The sequence below is a fragment of the Dasypus novemcinctus genome, chromosome 3 (genome assembly GCF_030445035.2).
Source record: "Dasypus novemcinctus isolate mDasNov1 chromosome 3, mDasNov1.1.hap2, whole genome shotgun sequence".
Classification (NCBI taxonomy): domain Eukaryota; kingdom Metazoa; phylum Chordata; class Mammalia; order Cingulata; family Dasypodidae; genus Dasypus; species Dasypus novemcinctus.
Window position 1 is genome coordinate 48591390 of NC_080675.1, and position 16223 is coordinate 48607612.

The following is a 16223-nucleotide window of genomic DNA, read 5'->3' on the forward strand; positions in this document are numbered from 1 at the left end:
CAGCAAAAGAACAAATAGATAAATGGGACTTCCTCAAAATTAAAGCCTTCTGCACCTCAAAGGAGTTTGTCAAGAGAGTAAAAAGGGAACCCACACAATGGGAGAAAATATTTGGCAACCATATATCTGATAAGAGACTTATATCTTGCATATATAAAGAACTCATATATCTTGAAAACAAAAAGATAAATAACCCATTTAAAAAATGGGAAAAAGATTTAAACAGACACTTCTCCAAAAAAGAAATACAAATGGCTAAAAAGCACATGAAAAAATGCTCCAAATCTCTAGCTATCAGGGAAATGCAAATCAAAACAACAATGAGATACCATCTTACTCCCATAAGATTGGCAGCTATGAAAAAAACAGAAGAATACAAATGCTGGAGAGGATGTGAAGAAAGGGGAACACTCATCCACTGCTGGTGGGAATGCAGAAGGATCCAACCATTCTGGAGGACAGTTTGGCGGCTTCTCAAAAGCCTAACCATAGATTTGCCATATGACCCAGCAATACCACTGCTGGGTGTATACCCATCAGAACTGAAAACAAGGACACAAACCGATATATGTACACCAATGTTCATAGCAGCATTGTTCACTATCGCCAAAAGTTGGAATCAATCCAAATGCCCATCAACAGACGAGTGGATCAATAAAATGTGGTATATACATACAATGGAATACTACTCGGCTGTAAGAACAAATACACTACAATCACACGTGATAACATGGATGAATCTTGAGAATCTTATGTTGAGTGAAGCAACCCAGGCATTGAAGGACAAATACTACATGACCTCAATGATATGAAATAAGCAAACTGCCTCAGAGAGCTAGAGTCTGGAAAAGAGGCTTACAGGAAAGCGAGGGGTGGAGGAAGGATGTGAGTTAACGTCTGCAGGGGTGGAATCTGTGATGAGCTGGCGGTAAGTATGAGCAAAAAGAAGGGACAAAATGGGGGCAAGGGGTTGCCTTTGGGTGGGGCTTTGTGGGTTTGAGGGGGGCTGGGGATGGGAAGAGGGGTAATATTGTCCAAAAATTCGGGGGAGGGAGGGGCAACATACAAACATGGGAGAGTGTCAGGTGTCCGTTGAGAACAAAAAGTTGAGAAAATCGTATCAAAGTATAAGTAGGAGGGACATCTGGTTAGGATGCTCAGGGGGTATGGTCTGATGCAGGACAGACTCCGGGGGAATAGCTGAAGGCTCATTTTGCCAAGGTGGGTTGTACCATTGGGAAGAGACCCAAGAAGTGAGAGTTGGGGTGGACCCACACCCTGGGGAGGACTAATGCCATCAAATAGAGAGAACTGTATCTCTCGTGAGAAAGGATGGCTCCCAGGGCATTAGGGCAGTTGAGAAAGTCAGGCCCTGAATACTGCTGCAAGGATCTCTGGACATGGCTTCTTGGGAAATAGAGATTGGCTGGCATTGTGGGCCTCAAGGGGAGGGGGAAAATGGATGTGGAATGGAAGGAACCAAGGTGAATATGGGGGCAAGAGAGGAGTTCTGTGAGAGTACACGAGGATGAATATAAAACATGTAATATTACACCAGAAACATATAGGGGACAACAGACTAATAATGTAAACCATAAGGCAAAACATAGGATAACTAAAAAATTTAGAAAACTGTACAATCTAAAGTATGGACCACATAGTAAGCACAGATGTCACCTTGTTTGAAAGCTATTGTCCCGGAATCTGTACATCAGTATCAGGAAATATGATATGAATAAGCTAAAAGATTATCACTATGGAAGGGAAAAGGTTTTATGGTGGATCTGGGGAAGTACTGTATATTGTATATATGAATTTCGGTGATCTAAGACTCTTGTGAAGCTGACATTATGTTGGGATTCACTTTACAGGAAGTTTTGAATCACAGAGTGGTTCAACAATGGCAGCAGAGGAATACTGATATAGGATGTTATTGACAGGATATATAGGGCTGACAGGGAGTTATACAGGGCATATGCCCAGGGTATATAGTAATGTCTAGATATACTCATAGTGGAAACAATTAAAAACAACAGCTGGGGCAGGTACTGGGCGCCTGGCCGGGGGGTCACAGTCATGGACCCTGGGGAGCAGCGGCAGTCCGCCAGGGGCAACGGCAAGAACCAGGAAGGAAGGAGGGCCCAACAGTGGGTTCCTGATACTAATGGCTATGCTTTTGAGCCTATATATCTGCAATAAGAACAAGGCCTAGAGTAGCACTGTGCCTGGGAGTTTCCTCCTGACAGCCTTCATGTTACTCAAATGTGGCCACTCTCACAGCCAAACTCAGCATGTAGATGCAGTGCATTCCCCCCAACGTGGGACATGACACCCGGGGATGAGCCTCCCTGGCACCGAGGGATCACTACCACATACCAGCTGAAGATGCAACTAGAAAATGACCTTGAATTAAAGGTTCAATACGGATCAGCAGAATATCCCTGTCTACATATAATAACATGACTTCAAAATGCTGTTTGACCTAATATAAGGGGGAAATGGAAAGGAGAAATGAGATTATAAGGCTATGAGTCTCTAAAAAAGAGTCTGAAGGTTGTCAGAAGGAATGCCCTTATGCACAACTGAGCAGAGTCTAAGAGACAGATAAAGTAGATACAACCCCAGGTATTGGTTCTTCTGAGGGATAAAGAGACCCACGGGTTCTATGGTCATGGCAGATGGGGTTCACTGCCATGGCAGATGGCCCTTCTTTGGAGCTGGTGTTTCTACATGATGGAATTGAACTCGGAGGGGATCTCTTCCCACAAGACTTGCATTCTACTTTATTGGAATTGTAGTTGGTGCTGGGGTTTAAGACATATTCAGGGGATTTGAATCTCTGGACTGATAATAAGACATCCAGGCCCAGAGCCTCAACAGACTTCAGTTCCTACACTTTGATTTATTGGACTGACCCCACTCAGCTAACATGGAGTTGAAGAAGGTCAACCACCACACCATGGAGCCTAGAGTGTCTACAACTGAAAGCAGGAGGAGTGCATCCAGTATCCATGTGGAATCTAAGCCCCCACTTGACATAAATGTGCAATGGACACAACCAATCCAATGTCCACAGAGAAAATGTGGAATGGGTGTGGGAAGGGTAGCCATGGTGGCTGCTGGGTTTGGGGAATGGGAGGAAGAGATGAGATGTGGAGGCGTTTTCGGGACGTGGAGTTGTCCTGGGTGGTGCTTCACGGACAATTACAGGACATTGTAGACCCCCCCAGGGCCCACTGGATGGAACGGGGGAGAGTGTGGGCTATGATGTGGACCATTGACTACAGGGTGCAGTGATGTTCAGAGATGTACTTACTGGGTGCAATGGATGTCTCACGATGATGGGAGAGAGTGTTGCTGTGGGGGGAGTGGGGGTGGGGGCGGTGGGGTTGATTGGGACCTCGTATTTTTTGAATGTAATTCGTAAAAATAAATAATTTTAATTAAAAAATAAATAAATAAATAAATAAATAAATAAATAAATCCTCAAATGTGTCTGATAACATAAACCTCACGTCCACACTGAGCCTGCCAGTGTTGAAAATGCACAAGGCCCCCGAGTCTGAGGTCCCTGCACTGGTCGCTGCTCACGACCAGCTGTTTTAGCTGGGGAAGGACCAAACTATGAGTGTACCTTCCCATCAAAGACAAAGGCAATCAGAGGAAATGGCAGGACCTTCCACTCTATAAAGACCCAACTTGTTTTGTTTTGTTCTTCCCAACACCTCTTTGGTTTCAGAGTCCATGGATTGGCTAGAACAGGTCTTATCCTCTTGGACTTTCAAAATAAAATAACTATACGATATGGTCCTACATCCCACATCTGGGAGTGAGGAGAGGTAGAAGCTGGGAAAAAAGGACAAAAAGGTCAGGTTTGATTGTTCCAATTTTCACTAATTTTCTTTTGTTATTTCAGTTATTCCTCTTACTCCAGATTCAGAACCTTTCTGAAACCAAACAATGGAAAAAGAGCTTTGTGACTGTCCCTTCTCCTGCTCCCTGCTCTCATCTCTGACAGGAGCACAGTGACTGTCAAACACGAAGCAGCACATCTTCTTTCAAAAGGCTCCACACACCACTCCATAAACCAACAAAGGAATATAACAAACAAGTGCCTGAAAGCTTTTGTGTTGCCACAGCAACTAGCCTGGTTCTCCCAAACTCACAGGGTGAAAATTGTTCCACCAAAAACACAATTGTAACTAATAAACTTGGCATTTTACTAATACTTCTGCATATGCCAAATCAGTGATTCTTAAAACTGTCCCAACCAAGGTTAGGTACAAACCATATCAAAATTGTCCTGGATTTGGAGAGGGGATGTGGCTCAAGTGGTTGAGTGGCTACTTCCCACATGGGAGGTCCCGGGTTCGTCCCCAGTGCCTCCTAAAAAAAAAACAACAACAAGCAATGAGTAAACAAGTGAAAAAACCATCTCAGGGGAGCTGATGTGGCTCAGTAGTTGAGCACTGGCTTCCCACATATGAGATCCCAGATTCAATCCCCAATTCTGGTACCTCAAAAAAAAAAATTGCGGGGAAACGGACTTGGCCCAGTGGTTAGGGCGTCCGTCTACCACATGGGAGGTCCACGGTTCAAACCCAGGGCCTCCTTGACCCGTGTGGAGCTGGCCCATGTGCAGTGCTGATGCGTGCAAGGAGTGCCGTGCCACACAGGGGTGTCCCCCGCGTAGGGGAGCACCACGCAAAAGGAGTGCACCCATAAGGAGAGCCGCCCAGCGCGAAAGAAAGTGCAGCCTGCCCAGGAATGGTGCCGCCCACACTTCCCGTGCCACTGACAACAGAAGCAGACAAAGAAACAAGACGCAGCAAATAGACACAGAGAGCAGACAACGGGGGGGGGGGGGGGGGGGGGCTGGAATTAAATAAATAAATAAATCTTAAAAAAAAAAATTTGCCCTAGACTTGGAAGTCTGTACAGTAGGTTTTTGCTATGTTACTATCAAGGGAGCAGAAAGTGCAATGTTGGGTGTTGGGATGGTCCACTAAAGAAGTCATTCTCCACCACACAAGGAAGCTTTTACACTATATAATGTGCAGCACCTATATACATGGGTCATGGGTAACCAACCCCATGAGTAGACGAAGAGCTGGCACAGAGATGGAGCAGGAGCATGCATGGGAGAGAGGGGAGGATCTACCTATGTGCCCCACACCAAGTCTCCTTTACGGACTCCTGCCAGAGATCAGTAACCTATAAAAACTGGAAGGGCCTAAGCTTCCACCCTAGGTTCTTGGCATTTGGTAGGGTGGGAGGGGGAGGCCAACCCACAGACTCTGCTGGGTAGGAATGGGATCTATCCCCAGACGGATAATAAGAGGATGTCTTAAGCACAAAGGAGCTAGGTGTGCTGGTTACTAGTCACAGTGCCCAGCCCATGTTCAACTGGTTGTGGTCATGTCCACTTTCAACATAAAATTAGCTTCTTGTCATCTCTGATGTCATGCTCTCCAGTCGTCCCATATATATAAAATAGGGCAAGAGCAAGCAGGTCAACTGAGTGAAAGGACACTGCAGGTGGGAGTACAAATTGGTACAATTTGCCTAGAGGGAAATTTTGTGATACATATTAAACACCGTAAAAATTTCAGAACCCTTGATCCAGCTATATTATACTTAATGGGGTTATTCTAATGAACTAATCATAAACTAATCATAGATATACACAAAGATACTATAAAGGTAGTCATTTCAGCACTGATCATAACAGGGAAAAATCGGAAATAATCTAAAGTTCAATAACATGGGAAAGATGTTCAATAAATTTTAGTATAGGCACACAATAGAATCTGTGCAGCCATTAAAAGTGTTGTAGGAACAAGTTATTTTATACAGTAACTTAAAAGTAAGCTTTTAAGTTATTGTATAAAATATTGTCCTTTTTTAAAAAGTATAGGCATAGATTTATAAATAAACGAAAAGCCATGCATCAAAATAACAAGTGACTTTGGTTTATAAAATTAAAATGTGGGAAGCAGATGTGGCTCAACTGATAAAGGGTCTGCCTACCATATGGGAGGGTCCACGATTCAATACCCACGGCCTCCTTATCTGTGTGATAAGCTGGCCCATGCACAAGGAGTGCCCAGCCACACAGGGGTGTCCCTGCATAGCGGTGTACCACAATCAAGGAGTGCACTCTGCAAGGAGAACTGCCCTGCGGGGGAAAAGCACAGCCTGCCCAGGAGTGGCACTGCACACAAGGAGAGGTGATGCAGCAAGACGATGCAACCAAAAAGAGACACAGTTTCCTGGTGCTGTGGAGAATGCAAGCAGATACAGAAGAACACACAGCGAATGGACATAGGGAGCAGACAATGGGGGGCAGGGGGAAGCAGGGTGGGGAAAGAGGGAGAAATAAATAAAAATAAATCTTTAAATATAAAATTAAATTAATAAAATGTTATCATATAATTTAAAACAATTTTTAAAAAGTGAGAGAAAATACATTTTGAATATGTCCTATTCCTGTCTCAGAAATGAATATATATAAGATACAAAAGGGATCAGATATAGCTCAAGCAGTTGAGAACCCACTTCCCACATGGAAGGTCCCAGGTTCAGCTCCTGGTAGCTCTTAAAAAAAAAAAACAAAAAAAAAAAACAAGCAAACAAATGAGAAAACCAACTCAGGGGAACTGATGTGGCTCAGTGGTTGAGCACTGGCTTCCCACATATATGGTCCGGGGCTCAATTCCTGGCTTTGGTGCCCCAGGTGCACCCTGTTCTGTATGCGCCCCCCCCCACAAACATCCAACACCCTACACAGTAATCCTCCCCTAGAATATTTGCCAAACGGACATTCCCAACATTGTAGTTTTAGCCACAGACCTACAAATCCCCAGAATGCACCTGCTCCTTCCCCTAGCTCTCCCCCCAGTTCCACAGATAGTCCAATCCAATCTCCTCACCCTACCCCCTTCAAAGACCAGCACTGCCCAACCCAATAGAATTGCTGTACCACTGTCATGCCCATCCACTGCACAACCACACCCTTCCACCTTATTAAGGATTTTGCCCATATGGGCACTGGTTCCCAACCCTCTACTCTGTCTCCTGTAAACCTATCATCCAGATTCTAGCTCTATGAATCTGCTCAATTTGCTTAATTCCTATCAGTGAGGTCATGTAATATGTATCCGTCAGTGCCTTGCTTACTTCACTCAACATGAAGTCTTCAAGATTCATCAGTGTTATCCAGTGTGTTAATACTGCATTCCTTCTTACAGCTGAGTAATATTCCATTGTATATATATATACCATGGTTTGCTTATCTATTCATCTGTTGATGGACATTTGGGTTGATTCCAACTTTCGGCAATGATGACTAATGCTGCTATGAACATTGGTATGCATATATAATTTTTTTCTTATTTTTTTAATCTTTTTGTACTTTATACATTATTTTTTAAATGATCATTATTTTGTTTTCTTATTTTTATTTGGTTATTTTCTTGGCTTCATCTTTGAAAAGGTTTTGGATCACAGAAGGGTCACAACTTTGCCAGGGGAGGAACACTGGTGCAGGGTGTCAGTTATGGAGGAGGCATAGGAGGGCATTCATCTGGAGCAAGCCTTTAAGGCATATGAATGTGTTCAAGTGTACATGGGGCATTGTCACAGTGGGAAGAGATCCACACAATAACCAAAAGAATATCAAATTCCCATCCTGGGGAGCTCTGCTACATTCTCTAATGGGATAGCAAAAATCCCAAGGGCAGTACCAAATGAAGGAGGATGGATCATTGTACCAAGTCCTTGATATTGATGATTGTATTTATGAGATTTTTCTTTTAAAATTGAAACTCAGCTTAGTATTATATGTTGCCTAAGAGTTACCTCCTGAAGGCCTCATTATTGCTCAAATGTGGCCTCTAAGTCAAAGTCAGCATATAAATATATTACCTTTCCCCCAGTATGGGACATGACTCCCAGGGATGAGACTCCCTGGCACCAAGGGATTACTACCAAGCACCAACTAGCTATGCAATTAGACCATAAGGGGGAAATGATAAATACAAATGAGTTCTTATGGCTAAGAGATTTCAAAGTGAGTCAAGAAGTCATTCCGGAGGTTACACTTTTGCACATCTCAGCAGGATCTCTTTGACTGCCACAGTAAATATTGCTTCAAATAGTGGGGCTCCTGGGAGCTCTAGAGACATCCAGAAACCAGAGGCTGGGCAGGCAGTTCAGGATTTTGGTGCCCTGCCAGTGGGCCTTACCTTGGAACTTATGCTTTCCAGTGTGGCACAGTTGGATTCAGTTGTAGTTTCCCTATACATGGCTCTTCTCCTCCTTCTGTTGGAACTTAGTTAGTACTATACTTGATAGGTGTATATCAAAGAGACTTAAATCTTTGGTCCATCCATGTGCCAACTGGGCCCTGAATCTCAGCAGAGTTACAATACCTACTCTTCAGTTCATTGGACTCGCCCAGAACAACTGGTGATGATGATGGACAACACCCATCCCAAGGGACAGAGAGAGTCTGCAACTGTAAGCAAGAGCGTTCCATCCATCAGCCCCAATGGATCTAAGCCCCCTCTCAGTTAGAGGCAGAATGGTCATCAACATCCCAAAATCCTCAAGATTGGGGAATGAACAATGGTTCAAAGTAGACTTACTATTAATATTATTTTACTATAGACTTGTTGTTCTAGCAATGGAAGAACTTTTATCATTGATGTGGAGGCAGTAGCCACTGGAGGCTCTGAGAGGAGAGAGAGGGAAAAACAGGTATAATACGTGGGCATTTTTAGGACATGGGAATTGTCCTCCACGATGTTGCAATGATAGATACAGGCCGTTATAAATTCTGTCATAACTTACAGAATTGCGCAGGACAGAGTATAAACTATAGTGCAAACTATAATCCACAGTTAATGGCAATGCTTCTATATGTATTCATCAATTGCAACAAATGTACCATATTAATGAAGGATGTTGGTAATGTGGGAAAGTATGGGAGGGTGGAGTGGGGTATATGAGAATCCTCTATATTTTTTACGTAGCATTTGTGTAAAGTTTCTTTAAAATAAATAAATTTTTTAAAAATCATATTTAAACTACAAAAAGCTATTAAATCACCCTTGAAACTGATTTTGAGAACTTTTCTAAGTCACTATCTTTTTGTAGAAACACACATGGTGAAAAATAAGAAAACCCATTTGATCACTCAAAGCAGGGGTTCTTAACCAGGGTCCATGAGCTTGTACTGAAACTCAAAAAAGACATTATTCTTGTGGGGATCTTTGGTGTGGGTGTGACATATTTATTAAATAATACACAGGCTAGTGTGGACTTAGTAAGGGGTCCATGGTTTTCACTTGACTGGCAAAGGGGTCCATGAAACAAAAAGGTTAAGAACACCTGAACCCAAGTCTATCCAAACTTCACACTGCACATATTTCTCCAGAGACACAAATCCTCTAGCAATGCAGTACATAAACCTAGGATATTTCAGACCAGACTTCACTGTAAATTCAGGGACCGTAGTCAAAAGAATAAAAAGGCATTATTGGGAAACGGACTTTGGCCCAGTGGTTAGGGCGTCCGTCTACCATATGGGAGGTCCGCGGTTCAAACCCCGGGCCTCCTTGACCCGTGTGGAGCTGGCCATGTGCAGCGCTGATGCGCGCAAGGAGTGCCGTGCCACGCAGGGGTGTCCCCCGCGTGGGGGAGCCCCATGCGCAAGGAGTGCGCCCGTGAGGAGAGCCGCCCAGCGTGAAAAGAGAGAGCAGCCTGCCCAGGAATGGCGCCGCCCACACTTCCCGTGCCACTGACGACAACAGAAGCGGACAAAGAAACAAGACGCAGCAAATAGACACCAAGAACAGACAACCAGGGGAGGGGGGGGAAATTTAATAATAAATAAATAAATCTTAAAAAAAAAAAAAAAAAGGCATTATTGGTTGCATATAAAATCATGTCAGTCTTGGTTTACCCAGGCATTGCTGATGCAAATATTCATTTCTAAAACATTTAAAATCCAGAAAGAGGAATAGTGTGGGTAGAGGGAGCAGAAAATTCCTAACAGATAACCTACTGAATTCAACCTCATTTTAAATACAAGGACGCTGAGGAATGGAAAGGTTTAGTGACTTGCCCAAGGCCTCCCAGGATAATATTCCTTCCACACACACACCCTTTTTTTAATTTTTTTTTTTTTTTGTATTTTTTTGAAGATACATAGATCATGAAAAATGTTACATTAAAAAATATAAAAGGTTCCCACATACCCCACACCCTATCCCCCCCATCCTCCCACATCAACAACCTCTTTCATCAATGTGGCACATTCATCCCATTTGGTGAAGACATTTTGGAGCACTGCTGCACCACTGGATTATAGTTTACATTGTAGTTTACACTCTCCCCCAGTCCATTCAGTGGCTTATGGCAGGATATATAATGTCCAGCATCTGTCACTGCGATATCATTTAGGACAACTCCAAGTCCCACAAATGCCCCCACATCACATCTCTTCTTCCCTCTCCCTGCCCTCAGCAACTTTCTCCACATCAATGCTATTGTTTCTTCCATTACTAGTCACAATAGTTTTGTAGTAGAATAAAAGTAAGCCCACTCTAATACGTATTTTATTCCTCTATCCTATGAACCCTGGGATGGTGATGTCCACTCCACCTCTATATCAAGAGGGGGCTTAGACCCACAGGATTGATGGATGTGATTCTCCTGCTTGGAGTTGTAGGCACTCTTGGTTCCCTGGTGTGGTTGTTGACCATCTTCACCTCTCCCATTCCCCTTTTTAATCTCCCCTCCTCACCTGCCCCATATGCATTCTCCCCAACATAAAACATGCACACTTTATTGGTTCCCATCCATCTCTCTGTTTGGAATTTTAAATACTAAGGATTTTCTTTCTTCATTTCATACTCACTACTCAAACTTCTAGGGACTCCAAAATGTTTAATTTATGCACCAAACCAAAGTGGTTAGCAAGCAGGCTTGACTCCCAAAGTTCACAGAAACTTGCTCTGCCAGTTTCCACAGCCATTGCTGAGCATAGCTGGAAGAACGGACTACATAAAGAATGGCCAGAAGTTTCTGCATTCGTACTTCCTGGACCACTCTCCCTTCAGGCCCCAGAATGAACAGAAGAGCCGAAATAAGCCAATGCTGAAGAGGCAAACCAGGAAAAATATGTTCAGTACGAGGATTTTTCATAGACATTTAACAATATTCTTGTTCATGCTACAACGTGGATTTCCCTCACACTCACAGGAGGTCACTAATGACTATGCACACAGGAAATGTCAGGCTTAAGTCTATTAAATCACCTTTCTTCCTGCAAGAGAGGGTGCTTGGGATATGCTTTTATCCACATTTATGTACTTACCCTCATTATCGTATTCCTGATAAGCTTTATGTATACTCTAGCCTCAGAAGGAAGCAACACTCAGTTCTTAACCCAGGTTATTAAAAAATAACCAGCCACCTCCAGTATGCCTTTGAAAGCGAGAGGAGTAGACAATATCTACAGACATAAGGCCATCTTATAGCAAAGGAAAAAGCTTTGCAAATGAGAACAAAATGTAATTGCCACCATCTGCTCCTGTCAAGTCCCCAGAAGACAGGGCTTCTCCCCTAGATGTAAAAGAATCAGGTGTCCTCAAATGCCAGACGGTGTTGCCATGGGAATTTTGATGACTACAGATCACTAATTCTTATATACAGCCCCTCCTACCTAGGTATTCAGAAGCACCAAAGGGAAGCTCACTCAGCTCAAAGCCATGTGCCAAGTTCAAAAGTAGTTTCAAAGACGGCACAAGTGTGTGAGGGCAAAACTTTGGCTACCTCCTTTCTTCCTGCCAATTGCTATTCAAATTGTTTTCTAGCACCACATCTTTGAGGGCCCCTGAATGTCCACTCTTGTCTCTGGTGACAGGAGGAGAAAGCCAAGCAGTTCTTTTCCAGGTCTCAGCTTCGTCACGTCCCTCCTTCCCAGGCCCATTTACCACCTCCAGCCTCTGTCCCGCTCCCACCTTCAACAGTCCTCCATTTCCTACGACGGTCAAGTAAGCTTATCTGACACAGAACAATAGTCTAAACTCCAGCAACAAAAGATTCTCAATTTAAAAAGAAATAAAGTCTTAATATGTTAAATAACAAATGTATATCTATTACAATTCTCACACTACCTTCAAAGAAAACTATCCCCCCCCCCCCGCCTCAGAATACCAAAAGTAACCTGAAAATTGTTCAAAACAACCAACTCACCAGCTCTCTGGAACATTCATAACTGCAAAGCAAATTAAACCAGGCATGGCATTTCCTCAAGAAAGTTGATTCAGTAATTGCTTTGAAGCTACCTAAGTATTTCCTGAGAAAGCACATCCAAATCCCCTTCTTCTCCTAACACTAGGTGATCAATTTTTCATCCTCCTTGAAGTTAATTATATGCATTCCAACTCTACAAAACTATAGCTTCCACCTAGAAGGAGTAATGGAAAGCTAACTGCTTCCTTGAGTGTAAGAAACACCAAAAGAATGTTTGCTAAAGAGGAGGTAGAGAAACTAGACTGACTCACCACAACAGCTATTAGAAACTTTTGCCTTAATAAATTAATACTTCACTTTTCCTTTTGTCATTGCAAATACATAACCACCTGTTCAGTGACATTAGCAGTTCTCTCTTTATGGTACAATTATCTTGCAAATAAATTTGTTACAAATTATTATTCATTTGCTATCACATTGTAAGTAATTATTCCCTTTAGGGAGTAGATGTAATTTGCTGCCCTGACTAAATCCAGACTCTGGCCATAAATATTTTGGTTAATCATAAAAAATGCTTTGTTTCTCTTATTTGTGCCTATGGCATCTACAATAAAAACCAAATGCAACAGCACAGCTGGGATTCTGATGAAGACAAAAACGCCTAGTTTCCTGTGAATATCTTAATCTGTAATAAAAAATACATTATTTCCACGTATTTCTTCACTGTCTAGCTCAGGGACTAGCTCTACAGAACTTCAGGTTAAGATGAAACCATACCTCCTAGAATTTAAAAACTGGAAGGTCACAGAAGCTAAAAATCATTGTGCTTTTGCTGATAGAACTGTGAAGCCAGATGCATAGTTGAGCTGTTAGGCTGTGAAAACTGGAGATTTGATTTTATGGGAGATGAAGGACCACTGTTGCTGAGTTTTAACAGAGTTTAAATACTCCTGCTTTATACAAGAAGAGTCATATAATTGCAATTGAGAAACTGTTACAGAATGTCTAATTAATCCATTTTTCCTAAATATAAAAGAAAGAGAACTGGTATTTTATTTTGCACATACTTTAAAAAATAAAAACACAGACTCAGAATTGAGGATGACCACACAAAACAGTGGTTCTTATCTCTGGGGCTAAGAACTCCCTTTGAAATTGATGAAAGCTTTGAAGCCTCTCCCACAAAACGTGCATATATCAATAAAATTTTGTAACTACATTCATAGAATTTACTAACCAATATGCCTTAAAACCCATCCAAGAAGAAATTTGAAGTCTCCAAACCTCAAGTGAAGACTTTCCGCTTCTATACCCATTAAAGATGTGTTCCAGAGACTTAAATCTTCTGGCTGTTCAGACGCCCTAAATCTCAGCAGAGATGCAACACCTACTCCAGTTCATCAGATTCACCCAGGACAAATAACAAAAGGATAATGACGGACAATGCCTGTCCCAAAGAAACAGAGAGCATCTACAACTGCAAGCAAGACAGTTCCACCCATCTGCCCCGTGGGATCTAAGTCCACTCTTAATAGAAAGCAGAGTAGACATCACCATCCCCAAATCCTCAAGATTGAGGAATGAAAACCCATAAGGGGGGAATGAAACTATGGACTAAAGTAGACTTATTATTATTCTAATAATGGAAGAACATGTAATATTGACACAAAGGCAGTGGTCACCAGAGGTTCTGAGGGGAGGGAGAAGGAAGAACAGGTGTAACATGGGGCATTTTTTGGATATTGGAATTGTTCTGCATGACACTGCAATGATGGATACAGGCCATTATACATTTTGTCAAAACCTATAAAATTGCATGGTGCAAAGTATAAAACATAATGTAAACTATAGACCGTGGTTGGTAGTAATGCTCAACATGTGTTCAATTGTAACATATGTACCACACATATGAAAGATGTTGTTAATGGGGAAAAGTGTGGGAGGGAGAGTAGGGGGGGTATGTAGGAATCCTATATGTTTTCAATGTAACATTTATGCAATCTAAATCTTCTTTAAAAGTAAAAATTTTTTTAAGTGGCCACAAAAAATAGATTTTCTGCTTGAGAGGTAACATCTAGACTGTTATAGCTATCAAAATTTTTGTGTGCTGTCTCAAGATCCTACTTACTTTGGCTAAGTGACTTGACCTTTGATCTAGTTAATAAGCATCTTTCTAGTCCTGAGGCATAAACTTCTTCTAGCATGTAATATCACAAGAATTTTTTGTGAGTCACAACTCACTGTTGACTCATATTGAGCTCTTCAATTAAAACTACTAAATCTTTTACACATATGTTGCTAAGTCTCTCACCCACCATATCTGAAAATTCATTTCCTCATTTGTTCATATGGTCAATACATTTTTATCAATCCCCTACCATGTGCCAAGTATATTCTAGGGATACAGACAGGATTGAGAGAGAAAAAGTCCTCACCCTCATAAAGTTTACACAATGGTCTAACACAATCAGAATCATGGCTCTGGTCCTAGGAGTTCCAAGTTTTCTATTCTTGTGAAATCTCCATCTTTTCCTTGGGATAAAACACCCATCATTTATAGGCCCCATAGAGTTTTCAGATGGTTCACAATTCTTCCAGGGACTTCACCTTCAAGATAAAAGATTCTGGTTCATTTACTTCAAGAGAGAAGTGATGGGAACAAAATCACTGCATCATACATCAGAAGAAAAGCAAAAATACAAAGAACACAGTAAAACCTAACCTTGAGACTGTCCTCAAAATACATTATATACAAATATATATGATATGTATATATATGTCTTATATCTAGTCTATATATATACACACATACACACACAGGAAAATTGTATAATTACACATTCCTAAAAACCCTGGAAAAGAAAAATCCCTTCTTCTTCATACATTAATTATAATGGGACTAGGCAGTGCTAACTGGTTTCTGAAATAATTTTGGAAAATGCTTTTCTTCTACATTTTAACATGCTGAGAATACAATTAGCTACTTAAATGCAAATGCTAATAAACCATTTTGTGTTCAGATTGAACACTCTTAGAACAACACATGATTCAATACAATCTATGCCAAGATTTTCTTCTACAATCACAAATGAACTAAAAACTGACCACAGGAATTCCCTCCTTTCTGCCAAAAAGCTCTCTTTTCAGGCCTAATATTCTCTGATCCAAACATGAAGGCACAACCCAGGTGTAAACAGCCAAGGGGGTTAGGAGGAGGTGGGAAAAAGGATGATATAAGCAACTGAGAAACAGCTTCTATCAGACTATGCTAGACTACCAAGATATTAGAGGCTACAAGTTACTGTTCTTCTTCAGTATCAATAGAACCACCTATTTTTAGCTATGCAAATGACTGTCCCAGAATAAAGATGGCATTCCTCAGCACCCTCAACAATTAGGTGAGGCCATGTGACAAAAGACTGACCAATGAGATGCAAACACAAGTTTTATGGGCAACGTTGAGATGTGTTGAGGATGGTGAAGCAAAAAGATAGAAAGAACTTACGTTCCTGATGCCCAAGAAACCAATACAATGGTGATGAGGAGTTTGCTTAAGTGAAAGAGAAATAAACTTCTAACTCGTCCAGGGCACTGTGATTTGGAGTCTGCTGTCACTTGAAGGTGAATTTAACCCTCATTGATATACCCACCTTATTTTATCCATAGCACACCCCTACTAGCTAGTATCATCATCACTATTTTACAAAATAAAAAACTAAGGATATTTCTGGTAGGTCTCTTTTATGCACGAGAATTCCATACATGAAAAAGAAAACCATGTAGTGTAAGAAACAAAAAGCACAGCTTGGTGCAAAACCTAGACAATAGCATTAACCACACTGACATTAAAAAAAATTTTTTTATACAGAATTTTGAGGGCTAGACACCCAAATCAAGATTTGATTTACGTACTTGCTTTAATACTGAAAAGGAAATACACCCTAGTTCTGAATGTGTAA

At 41.6% G+C, this 16223-nt stretch overlaps 1 protein-coding gene across 6 annotated transcripts in view; it reads right to left on the reverse strand.

The window, feature by feature from the left end:
- Window positions 1-16223, reverse strand: part of SYT16 (synaptotagmin 16) — a 298663-nt gene that overhangs the window by 182709 nt on the left and 99731 nt on the right. The window contains exon 2 of one of the 6 annotated variants that reach the window (XM_071213894.1): window positions 4289-4386. The exons of the other annotated variants lie outside the window; for them this stretch is intronic. The gene's annotated coding sequence lies outside the window, so the exon portion shown is untranslated. The remainder of the gene's footprint in view (window positions 1-4288; window positions 4387-16223) is intronic. 6 annotated transcript variants of the gene reach the window in all.